Below are 13,676 nucleotides of genomic sequence, written 5' to 3' on the forward strand. Positions count from 1 at the left end.
ATTCTACCATTTTCACTGTGAAAGGTTGCCCTGTCAGATTTTTCAAACGCCAAGCTTCATATTAGTTGAGTTAGATTACTAATAAGGTATGTTCAAAATAACTACATTTAAAAACCACTGATGACGGTGAACATTTTGTTTTAACCCTCAGTCAGGTACAATAAGCGTGAAGATCACTTTCTAAAAATAAGCTATTTGTGACTATTAAAAAAGCTTTAATTGCCTTTAACTAAAATACAACACGTTTCAAGTGTTAAAAAGAATAAGATGTTTAGTTTAAAGAAAATTATATTCCATTAATAAAATAATTATTCTGAAATGTTTGCGTATCTTGGCTACCAAAGTAGATAGTAATTTAAAAATTTAATATAAAGGAATTACAAAATATTCCAAGAAACTGTAAACTGACCCTACGTATTAACTTTTTCTTAACTGTTAAGGATTTTTAGTCTGCGGTTTCAGTTTCAGCAGACTGAAACACCTAACAGTTAAAATTTAACCGAGTCGAAACCGAAAAATCTCCGTATTCAAACAACAATAGGAAATATGTACTCAGAAGCGGTAGTGAAGCAGTCGTCTAGGAGAACTCTGCCTGTTGGGTCAGGAACGCCGAAATGAAGTTTATGTTGAGCACTACGTAGTAAACAGTCCAGTTAGCTCGACATGTGTAGTTTGTAAGTTCTGGTAAAGCATTCTTTCTGATTATATTAGTCTCGGTTGCCAAATTACCAACTAGTTTGATAAAAGGCAGTTGGGGTTTAGGAAAAGTTATTCCAGTAAAGCTCAACTTTGAGGATTCGAGCAAGGTATAGCAGATGTGTTAGATTCAGGAGGTCAAATGGACTGCATCGCTTTTGATAGGGTAGATCATGGGAGATTACTGACGAAAATAAGCGCAGCTGACTATACAAAAGAGTGGGGTGGCTACATTTCTAGAAAATAGAACTCGGAGAATTAGAATAGGTGAAGCATGATCTCATCCTGTAATGATTAAGACGGGAGTCCCGCAGGGCAGTATTATTGGCCCTTTATGTTTTATTATATATATAGATGATATGAGTAAATAAGTGGAATCAGAGATAAGGCTATTTGAGGATGATGTTGTACTGTATAGAGTAGTAAACGAGTTGCAGATCTGTGAGCGACTGCAGGGGAACTGTGACACCAGACAATGGGATGAAAAGGCAAGTTGTAAGTTTCACCAAGAGGAACAGTCCTCTCAGTTTTAATTGTTGTGTTGATGGGATGATAGCACCTGATGGGGAACACTGTAAGTACCTAGGTGTTGGAATTATCTTTATTGGGGTAATCATTTTAACGAGGTAGTTAAGAAAGGTTACAGATCCCTCATACGGTTATGTAGGTGTTTAGCGGTTGTAGTAAGGATGTAAAGGAGAGGGCGTATAAATCTCTGGTAAGACCGCAGTTAGAGACCCACACCAGGACTACTTGATACGAGAACTGGAAAAGATTCAAAGGAAAGCAGCACAATTTGTTCTGGGTAATTTCCGACAAAGGAGTAGTGTTACTAAAATGTTGCAAACTTTGGGCTGGGAAGACTTGGGAGTAAGGAGACGAGATGCTCGACTATGTGGTATGTTTCGAGCTGTCTGTGGGGAGTTGGCGTGGAATGACATAAGAAGAAGAATAAGTTTGAGTAGAGCTTTTAGAAGTAGGAAATATCATAGTATGAAGATAACGTTGGAATTCAGAGGACAGATTGGGGAAAATATTCATTTATAAGACGAGGAATAAGAGATTGGAATAAAGTATCAAGGGAAATGTTTGATAAATTTCCAGGTTCGTTGTAAATATTTAAGAAAATGCTTAGTAAACAATTATAAATAAATGTAAATATGAGAAAAACAAGTGATAGGGAATCCGTCACCAGGACGACCGCCCTAAATGCAGATCATTGATTGATTGCTGTAACATTCCTGATTTAAAAGTTACATAATGACTTTGAAATTCAGGGTCGCGGGGTCTCAAACAAACACTCGATGGAAGCTTTTCATGAAATAGTTCAAAAAGTATTACTTATACGGGAATGGTTTGTATGGTATTTGAAAGTAGGACCATGTGACCGCGATAGATGGCTTGAAGCCATCACAAGATGGCCACCAAATTAGGGTATGTTTTTAATCAGTTTCTCAAGGGAACTGTTCATCTTTTAGTAGTTTGCACAACAAACACTGTGTGTGTGAGTCGCGCGCCCCGGGTTGAACACCTGCTGGGCGGCTGATGTCGACGACTCAAGAATCTCACCGAACTGGTTATGTTGTGTTGGAGGACACTCTCGGCTGAGTTGACATTTTTAATTATCTCCCTCGAGAGGGCGTCCTCACGATCGTTCAGTACTGGCCAGTTTTTTATTAGCCGCTGTGAATGTGTCCTGTACTGAGTTTAGCAAATTCCACGTGAAAAACTTGGAGCGAATACCTGTCTCTTTCTTCTGTTCTGTTCTTTGTATACTGGATGTATCACAAATTATGGAATGATTACAATAAACAATACCCTCTCCTTAATCTATGGTTTTCGAGATTATGGAAGACGGGTTTCTTTGACTTTGACTCTTCTGTTGGTATTATTAAGCTCATATCCGAGAAAGATAACATAAGACAGACACCTGCCATGAACAATGAGGAAAGAAAATAGCCCAATTTCGCACTCCGGCATGTATACACCTGAACTCCAGTCCACGAGATCCTCCACCAACTCTGCCGCCAAAGGCTCACCGGACATCGATCCAGAATTGTATTCTCTGTGGACAGTGTTGTCAACACTGCCACATAATTAGTATGCCAAGCAAGCACGAACTCACTGATGTTCTATGCACACGACAAAACTTTGTGTGAAATAATAATAAACATTAATGAACATTAATAATAGTAACAATAATAATAATTACATATATTAATGTTGATAGTCGGGCCGAAGTGACATTTGATGATAGAATGAGTTCTTGGTTCAAAGCAGTTACAGGGGCTAGGCAAAGCTGCAATCTTTCACTGTTGTCCTCAGTATACATGGATGATCTATTTTTTTTTTACAATTTGTTTTAACGTCGCATCGACACTGACAGGTCTTATGGCGACGATGGGATAGAAAAGGGCTATGAATGGGAAGGAAGCGACCGTGGCCTTAATATTAAGGTACAGTCCCAGCATTTGCCTGGTGTGAAAATGGGGAACTATGGCATACTATCTTCAGGGCAGCCGGCAGTAGCTGATAGATTCGTGACTCAAACAACGCAGACACTTGCTACGTGTCAGTTGCGTAGAAACCTATGAAGTAGGGCATACAAAATGGTATTCAAGTACTTAGGATGTGTATTCCCCCAGGATGTTAGAATACTAAGTGGAACTCGCACCTATGATCAATGGAAGTCCTAGTGTTATTAGCTTGAAAAAAAAATATACTCATGAATCTTCTGCCTATTGCTGTGACACAAATTTGAATTTTTAAAAGTGATATGTTGCTATTTTCATCCTTGCTGATGAATTAGGGAAGATGGAATGTTGATATTACACGTGTATTTTGTCCTAGTTGATGTTAAAAGGTGAGGACCATTTAGAAGTTTTTGAACAAATGTTTTCTTATTATGAAATTACAAAATGTGTATTAAAATATGCTGAGTTCACGTCTGAACGCCCATAACACTCTCCTGCCCATTTTTATTAGACACAGGAAAAGAGAATTGTTGAAAATCCCTTTTAAATAGGTATGAATACAGTTTCTGCACAAAAATCCATAACATTTTAGGGAAAATAAGAAAAATGGAATCATTGGGTTGGGGAAGGTTAAATTCTGCAATAGACTTTTTAAAATGTGAACAGTTAGTATTATTCTCCACAGAATGTTCAACATTACAGCACATAGTGAGATGAAGAAGGACCGAAGGTAGCGTTTGTCGTTCACAGCTCAGGGCCGCTGATGTGGGCCACTTTGTGGGACTGCCCTACATTAATACATGTTGACAGGAAGCTGTGGCCTTCGCCTTTACTTAGTGCGCCAATTCCACGAATAGGGTAAACTAAAACCTGGCTTTTAATTCCATCACTTGGCGTCGCTTCACAAACAGAGGTTATCTACGCCGCGCCTGTTAGAAGACTGCTCACGAGTTCAACCTATTATTGTAGTAATGAAAAATGATCTTGAATTGTCCGTCTCCATGGCTAAATGATTAGCGTGCTGGCCTTTGGTCAACGGGGTCCCGGGTTTGATTCCCGGCAGGGTCGGGAATTTTAACCATCATTGGTTAATTTCGCTGGCACGGGGGCTCGGTATACGTGTCGTCTTTTATCATCATTTCATCCTCATCACGACGCGCAGATCGCATATGGGTGTCAAATCAAAAGACCTGCACCTGGCGAGCCGAACATGTCCTCGGACACTCCCGGCACTAAAAGCCATACGCTATTTCATTTCATTTCAATGTTCCCGAGTTCCGCCACCAAATTTGCCAGCCCCGTGGTATAATGGTCTCTTACCCGAAGGTTTCGGTTGGATCTTAGGCTCGATCAAGGATTTTCTCTGATACTCATGAGATGCAGATAGGAAATCTGCCACCTGGGCGACTGACCTAAATGCAGATCAATGTTGATGGATAGGCCTATATATTGTAAACTGACAAGCTGTCTGATATGAGAGCAGTGAACCAGAAGTCGTTGCGCTGTCCATACCATGTTCTAATATCTAGCAGTCCCAGGCTTTATGCAAAGCACGGGCTCACTGGGTACGGGCCGAGGGCTCATCTCTGCATTCGGTAGATGAGAGGTTCGAATCCCACCGTCGGCTGTTCTAAGAATGGTTTTCTGTGGTTTCCCTTTTTTTATTTCCAGGTAAATGCTAGTTGCTTTACGTCGCACCGACACAGATAGGTCTTATGGCGATGATGGGACAGGAAAGGGCTAGGAATGGGAAGGAAGTAGCCGTGGCCTTAATTAAGGCCTGGTGTGAAAATGGGAAGCCACGGAAAACCATGCTCAGGGCTGCCGATAGTGGGGTTCGAACCTACTATCTCCCGAATAGTGGATACTGGCCGCACTTAAGCGACTGCAGCTATCGAGCTCGGTCCAGGTAGATGCGGGGAGTTCCACAATCAATTCCTTGGACCTTCTTACCCAATTCCATTGTCCATCATTCATTTCATATTCATTGGCTGCTCAACTGAGGCTGGTGCCAGGAAGGGCATCGGGCCATTAAACATACCATATCAATTAATCTCACCTCATCTCCTACCCCGTATGAAGAAACGGGACTAAGGAGTAGACATACACACATCAGATGCAATATTTGTCCAAAAATCACGGTATTGTCCCCTCTTACGACAGGCGGGATATATTCTACCACCCCCACCATCAAGGAGAACCCCTGGACTTAACATTACAAATAGGCCCTTATACAGTTTTATAAATATATAGGATTATATAAGGGTTGGTAATTTTAATTTGAATGATACATTTTTGCCAACGGCCATACATGACGAACACACCGGTTCTTGTCTGATTACCGCAGTTAAGCAACATTGGGCGTGGCCAGTGCTTGGGTGGGTGACCGTTTGGTAACACCACGTGCCGTTGGCTCAGTTCCCTTTTGTCAACGGCCATACCATGTTGAATACGCCTGTTATCGTTTGATCACCGCAGTTAAGCAACATTGAACGTGGTCGGTAATTTGATGGGTGACCGCTTAGAAACACCACTTGGCGTCGGCTCAATTCCCTTTTGGAGAGTCCGTTGCCTTGGAGTCTGCCTGAGACTTGTTCTCGCACGAAATTGTCGCTTCAGTGACATCAACGATACCGAATCACAGTACAGCAAACCAAAATGTCAAGTTCGGCGCATCATTGCGGTCTCATTGGGAGGAAAAATTGAACCCACCCTGAAGGCGACTTCGACTCTTTCTTCTTTTTAGAGTCGCGGCAGTGAGCGCAGCAAACTTGAGCTAATCATCCACTTTTTCCTGAACTAATCCAGATTGTTTACTCAGTGCGAGAGAATTAAGCTTTTCCTCAGGCATGATGCTTTGAGAACATTTCTTGAGTCAGTCTTAATTTGGAAAAGCAGATATTAACAAAATTACGTCAGGCTCCATGGCTAAATGGTTAGCATGCTGGCCTTTGGTCACAGGGTCACAGGTTCGATTCCCGGCATGTCGGGAATTTAAACTATAATCAGCTAATTTCGCTGGCACGGGGGCTGGGTGTATGTGTCATCATCATCATCATCATCATCATCATCATCACGACGCGCAGGTCGCCTACGGGAGTCAAATCAAAAGGCCTGCATCTGGCGAGCTGAACTTGTCCTCGGACACTCTCGGCACTAAAAGCCACACGCCATTTCTATTTCTTTGCAGTCCACGAACAATATGAGGAACGATACTTAACGAAATGCTCATATTGCTGAGTTATGAAGGATTTTTAGTGCGTGGTAAATGCATCGCACATCAAGACGAGGCCGTGCAAGTCGAGTAAACGATGGCGATACATGATCAAAGGAGATGGTGTTCAAAAAATAAAATATTCTAATACAAGTTGTATTTGGATGGAACGGATTCGCCTTTTTTCTTTTCCTTGTGATGACTTCAAGCAGGATGTTGCCAAAAATGCTAGGTTGCGGTAATCTGATCCAGAGCCGCAGAAAGCGGGTTAAACTCCAGTCACCACAGAGTCACGTGTTCCCAGTGCTCAACCTGCAGGTCGCGAGCACCAGGTGGTCAGTGAGAGCCTGTTTTGGAACTCAGGAGGTCATGGGTTCAATACCCGTCCGAGAGCCAATTCAAGGAGAACTGCATAGCTCACACAGTTAGCTTAATGCCCTGCGTAAACCACCGCACCTGGGAACATCCAGAGAAGAGTCGACCTTGAAGGATATTGCAGCTCCAGTAATATACAGCTGGTCTTTATGCGAATTTGAATAGGATCCAGTGTCCATCTGTTTCTTTATTCTTCAACTTACCTACGTTACGGGCAATATAACATTTATGAGCACTGCTACAGACGTACCTTGTTCAGCTCTTAGCTGAATAGTCAGTTCAAAGGGCAGAGGTTTTCAGTTGCGCCAACAGTTCGTGTTCGTCTTAGTACTATGAACTACCACAGAAAATCGCAACTGTGTGGTGTACGCTTCAATCAATCAATCAATCAATCAATCAATCAATCAATCAATCAATCAATCAATCAATCAATCAATCAATCAATCAATCAATCAATCAATCAATCAATCAATCAATCAATCAATCAATCAATCAATCAATCAATCAATCAATCAATCAATCAATCAATCAATCAATCAATCAATCAATCAATCAATCAATCAATCCTGATTGGTATTTAGGGCTGTTGCTCAGGTAGATGAGTTGTTTAAGCAGCGCTGTTGGCTGCAGTTTTCGAAGATCTGGGTTTAATTGCCAGAAATTTAAGAATGACTAGTAATAAAATGGTACATCCAGCTAAACTGGGCTGCACCACCTCGGATAAGGAAATGATTTACTCTTTAAAAAGAAAGTCGAGCACTTGGTTCAGGGATTGAGTCACGTAGCTATCAGTTGCATTTGGGAGATAGCGGATTCGAAACCCACTGTCGGCAGTTCTGAAGATGGTTTTCCATGCTTCCCTATTTTAACACCAAGTAAATGCTGGGGCTATACCTTAATTAAGGCCACGGTCCCTTCTACCCTCTCCTAGCCATTTCCTATCTAGTGACAACCTCAAATAGTTAGACAAAAGGCGAAAAAGGTAAGAAGGAAAGGAAGAAGGAAAAGAAGACCCCCAGACCTAACGTACCGATTTCACAGTAACTCAAAAGTTGTGCAGTAAACTATTTGAAAAGAATGCTGTATCGTGGTGATTACTGTTTTAAAGAGGAAGTACACCTGGGAAACCATCCTCTGTTAACACTGAGCAGAAAGAAATGGGGAGGAATTCCGACATTTCGAAAGGTCTCGATGGAAGAGTGGGAAGGTCCACTAAGGGCATGCGAATGACAGACTCTGAGGCCTCGCAAATCTAGTACCGTCGGGGTTGACACATGTAAGGGGAAAGGAATGCCAGCATGAGATAGAGGCTGGGTATTCATTAACGCACAGTGCTAAGCTGAGATCCCTTTTAGTCACCTCTTACGACAAGCAGAGTATAACGCCGCTGTATTCTCGCAAAAGGGGGTAAAATAAATGTTGTAAAGCTCAGAGGCAACCGAGACGGGTTCGATACGCATGGAAGGACATGAGTTCAATTCTCGCTCGGAAAATTGAGAATTTTAGGAACGAAATTTCCAATCCTGGAAGGTCAACGGACTCTGGGATTTACTCAGCCTACAACAGAGATGAGAACCAGGTGAATCGCTGGAGGGATAGGGCTGACCACTCCATCTCACTTAGTGCCAGGTTACGTAAGCAGATTCATTCATATATTTCCTAGCTCTTCATTACGACAAGAACTGTCACATCTCTGTAAATAAATAAATAAATTAGTAAGTAAATATGTAGGGCCTGCGTCTTGATGTGCTCGTGGTATTTTTAGCCCATTAAGTGCGATTGCGGTGTTACGTCACCAGGGCGGCAGGTACTCTCTTTGATGAGAACAAAAGCCTCTATTAAGCTCGTAAAACGTAATTTGACAGGTACGTTTTTCTTACATGTGCAGCTTGCGTACGGCGACTCGTAAAAGCTGTGATGATTTACGAGGTCCCGCTCTACACACACTGCTGTACTTTGCGTTAAAATGAAGGCACGCTCGACGTAACGGGGAATACTTTTACTGTGGCCGTGTGTGACCATCGTCACCATAAAGTGTTCCTGTTAGTCACTAAACTGTCACCCATCCCGTGGTTAAGGTCATCTGAACGTTGAAACACATCAACAATCCACAGTTTCCTTTCCTTTCTTACTGCATTGAATAGAGCAAGTTTTTCTGCATCCAAACTTATATAATATACTTTTCTTACTAGAACCATATACCCGTCCTGATATCGTTTTTAGTGGCCTCCTCGATTCCATTTTCATCCTTCTATTGAGTATAACACATGGGAACGGGTTGGCAATAATAACAGTTATTCTTTTTTTCTTTCTTTCTTTCTTAATCTGTTTACCCTCCAGCGTTAGTTTTTCTCTCGGAATCAGTGAGGGATCGCACCTCTACCACCTCAAGCGCAGTGTCCTGGAGCGTAAGACTTTGGGTCGTGGATTTAGAACTGGGGAGGAGAACCAGTACTTCGTCCAGGCGGCCTCACCTGCTAGGCTGAACAGGGGCCTTGTGGAGGGATGGGAAGACTGGAAGGGATAGGCAAGGGAAAGGGAAGGAAGCGGCCGTGGCCTTAAGTTTGGTACCTTCCCGGCATTTCCCTGGAGGAGAAGTGGGAAACCACGGAAAATCTCTTCGATGATGGATGAGGTGGGAATCGAACCCCCTCTACCCAATTGACCTTCCAGCCCTCTTACCACTTTTCAAATTTCGTGGCAGTGCTGGTAATTGAACCCGGACCTCCGGTGGCAGCTAACCACTACACCACGGAGGCGGACAATAATAATAATAATAATTATTATTATTATTTATTTATTTATTTATCGTCTGGCTTTTTGTGCCGGGAGTATCCGAAGACATGTTCGGTACGCCTGGTGCAGGTCCTTCTATTTGACGTCCATGAATGACCTGCGCGTCTGGGTGTGGAATGATGATAATAATGAGGTAGGGAGAGGGTGAAACCCGGTGTCGGCCTATAATCTATTACTGTCGAATAATACCAAGGCTTCTGCTTAAGGCTTAACGTTCACATCCGACTGACGAATCGCCGTCAACAGAGTGATATGCCGAACACTGCGAGAGATATGGAATTTAATCCAGGCTTCTGGCACCGCAATCTATAGTAGTGAGTTAGAAATTGTGTACCGGCCAATATTCTGACGAAATGTTTTCTGCCAACGGGACTCGAACCGGCTAACCACGATGTCAGACCTTAACGATCATGGCCACCAGGCTGTCTAATAATAATCGTATGACCTCAACGAGCGTTTACCAGGCATTTCCATTTGACGACATTTAGGCTCATGCATGACAGCCACGACCTTCCATTTTTCTCCACTAGATGGTAGAAAAACCGAAGTCTTTTGGACGATCCGTGGCTGTGTTTTTATTTATTTTGTCTGGTAAACACCAAATGTATCACTGGAGATCTTCAACATAGCGTGTGGAGTGTGGAATGGATTTTCTTCTATCTTTAAATAATCCGTCTACCTTTGCTGGCTTTGAACCCGCTATCTTGGGATCCAGAAGCTCACACTGCCTATCATTGATCCACGCTGGGTAATGAAGGCATTAGTAAAGGGCAGAAGTATTGTTTCTTAATTCTGGGAGCCTAAAGACCTGGCTTCAAAGGGCTCTTCGTTTTAATTTAAAAATAAGTTGAGCAATTATCAAGAGTTAATGGCACCTCTTTCACGTGTGTCGCGGGTAGGTCGCCCCGGGTAGGCGCACACGCAGTCTTAACACCTCGGCTAGAATGCCATCCATTCGACAATTCCCACGGGTCTCACAAGTGGTTGTCAGACATAGCTTTCACTATCTTGAAGCAAGCTCGTCTCACTTGTCATCCTACTGTTTACCAAGTCCAAGGATATTAGTGATGGGGCCTACGGAATCCGCTTTGACAGCATTTCCCGACACTGTACTCTGTTTAGTCATCGACTGATGACCTCTATGTTAGCACTAAAAAAAACCGTGCCGATTCCTTTAAGAACTTCCAGTTTTGTTAGATCGTGTTGAGAACCTCCGCCATGTGCCGACCAGTGTGGTATTTGACAAATGTTTGGTTGTGGTGTTGTGGTGAAGTACACCGAGTACTATTCCTGCCATCTGACATTTTTATCGAACTACCATTGAGGCCGTTGCGTGACAGTTGCGACCTTCCATTTTTATCCACTAGATGGCAAAGAAAGCAGAAATATTTTGGGCGATCTGTGGCTGTGGTTTTATTTATATTTTCGGGCAAAAATCAAATGTATCACTAGAGATTTTAACTTGTATTCTATGCGAATTTGCATATGATGATGATGGATTTAGAATGTTAAACTAGTAGTATTTTATGTAATATTTTCTTTCCATGGAATTGCTTGTTGTACTATTGTTGTTGTATTGATTGTTGTTGGGTAATTACTTTTTAACTTTATTATTATACTACTTAAGTGACCATTGCCATCAAGAAATTTCCCAGTTGCGATGTATTTGTTAATAATAATAATAATAATAATAATAATAATAATAATAATAATAATAATAATAATAATAATAATAATAATAATAATAATAATAATAATAATATGCCGTATGGAGTGAGGAATGAAATTGTTTCTGCCTCTAAATATTCTGTCTAACTTTGCTGGCTTTGAACTCGCTGTCTTGAGACCCAGAAACCAACACTGCCTAACACTGACCTACAGTGGGAATGGAGGGATTAGTGAAATTAGTGAAATGCAGACATTTTGTTTTTTAACGATAATTTTCATAAGCAATTTAAGATAATTAACCATAAGTTGCGAAACCAAAATAATGGAAAAATAATTTCTTAAATATAACCATATTGTATATACAGTAGGCCCTGTCTGTGACTGTGAATTAAATGTTAATGAATAATTAAAACTTTTGCGAGTTACAATTTTTATGAACTGTTGCGCACCACAACGGGTTTCAGAGTTAGGTTCCATCGACTGGCGCTGAAGTGATGACACTTAATTGCTGCTTATATTTTTTATCAGACGTTCTTAGAAAATGTTGTACGTAAGAGGAAATTCTAGATTTTATTCAAATCATAGAAGTAATTTAATTTTAGTGCAATAGATGCTATTCTTTGGCCAGATCCTTGGATGAATGGTCAGCGAAGTGGCTTTCGGTTTAGAGGTTCCAAGTTTTGATTCCCTACTGGGTCGGGGATTTTTAACTTCATCTTTTAATTCTTATAGCTCGAGGACTGGGTGTTTTTGTTCGCCTTAATGCACATCAGCACTTACAACACATCTCACCAATGAAATACGCCATGTTGAATGCATCCCTCCATATGCGGTTGGCGTGAGGAAGGGCATCCGGTCGTAAAACTGGGCTAAATCCATACCTAGTGCCGACCGTAGATAACTGCGAAAAGGTCAGGAAGGCGAAAGGTGTGAAACTTTTCCTGCACTGTGGTGGGGTCTCTGTTTTAGGGCTAGCTGCTCTTCCTCAGGCCAGTCGTATGGAGGAATGTATTCACTATGGCGTGTTGTGTTCCTGCCCAGTCCCTGAGCTAGAGGCGGCTAAAATCCCTGAAACCCAGGACCCAGACCACAAAAGGCCTAAAAACATACAGTACATAAACATTGGGAATTACTTGTAGAAACGTTTCAGAGATACAGTTCCCTTATGAGATGATGTTTATCTCAAAGTATTTTCCCGTAAAACAACTTTTCCTATGGTAGATAGTGAACATGTGCACGTCTACATGATGATAAGCCGCCCATCACGTCGGCAAGATGACAGAGACTCATCACTCATTGCGGCGGTAAAACAGATACCAGACGACTGTTTCTCAGAAATACAATAGGCCTACTCTCAATAATTTCTGAGAAAAGTAGCAGGATTTGACGTTCGATCAATAGCCGCTGGAGGATGGACAGAACCACCTGTAGAACACATCCTCTCTCTTAAGAGGCGATTGAAAGAGGCTCTCAACTTTGGAGAGCGCTTTGGTGACCATGGGTCGCGTACCTGAGTCTGGCTGCTTACTGAACTCCATTGGCCAACTCATGTTCGCTACCAACCCCGACTGTATAAGCTTTGCGACTTGTAAGGAGCCAAGGGGAGGCTTTGTTCAGCAAATCTCTGCAAAAAAATCAAAGTGAACATTCTGTAATTTTTTGTTTTGTTTTTGAATTGTTCCCACATCAAATGCAGACTGCCACGGAATCAAATAGTACCATTACAATATATTATTAACGTTCATAAAATTAAATTCACCGCTATCTCCCGAATTCATCCTAGCACCTACGTGACCCAAACCGCACAATCACTTTCTCGGTTATTATTATTATTATTGTTATTATTATTGTAAATGATATTAAGAAAGAACTATTATTTTCATCTAAGATTAAGAATATACATTTTATATCTTACAATATGCTCATTTAATCCTTAACTGCAAGTGGTTCGAATCCCACTGTCGGCAGCCCTAAAGATGATTTTCCGTGGTTTCCCAATAACACCAGACTGATGTTGGGGCTGTACCTTGGTTAAGGCCACGTTCGCTTTCTTCCCACTGCTAGCCCTTTCCTGTTCCATATTCGCCATAAGACCTATCTGTGTCGGTAATAATAATAATAATAATAATAATAATAATAATAATAATAATAATAATAATAATAATAATAATAATAATAATAATAATAATAATTTCGTGTGGCTGTTGGTAGCCTGGTATAGCCCTTATAAAGGCAACCCTCCGACTAGGGTGGGCGCCATCTACCGTGGCCTATATGTGAAACTGCATGTTGTGTGGTGTGTGAGTTGCAGTTCCTAAGTCCAGGGGATTAACCATTTAAGATTAAGATCCTCAATCCGGGCATCGAACCTGGGGCCGTTTGAACTGAAGACACTGTCCTGATCATCAGTCAACGTGCTGGACAAAATCTTTCACAGTTATGCCTGAGGAGAA

At 41.6% G+C, this 13,676-nt stretch overlaps 1 protein-coding gene and 1 pseudogene across 1 annotated transcript in view; one reads left to right on the top strand and one right to left on the bottom strand.

Annotated features, from left to right (window-relative positions):
- dpp (decapentaplegic) overlaps window positions 1–13,676 on the bottom strand; it is a 133,168-nt gene that overhangs the window by 110,003 nt on the left and 9,489 nt on the right. The gene's annotated exons all lie outside the window — the stretch shown is intronic.
- LOC136881358 (5S ribosomal RNA) lies at window positions 5,468–5,585 on the top strand (annotated as a pseudogene).

The sequence above is a fragment of the Anabrus simplex genome, chromosome 9 (genome assembly GCF_040414725.1).
Source record: "Anabrus simplex isolate iqAnaSimp1 chromosome 9, ASM4041472v1, whole genome shotgun sequence".
Classification (NCBI taxonomy): Eukaryota; Metazoa; Arthropoda; class Insecta; order Orthoptera; family Tettigoniidae; genus Anabrus; species Anabrus simplex.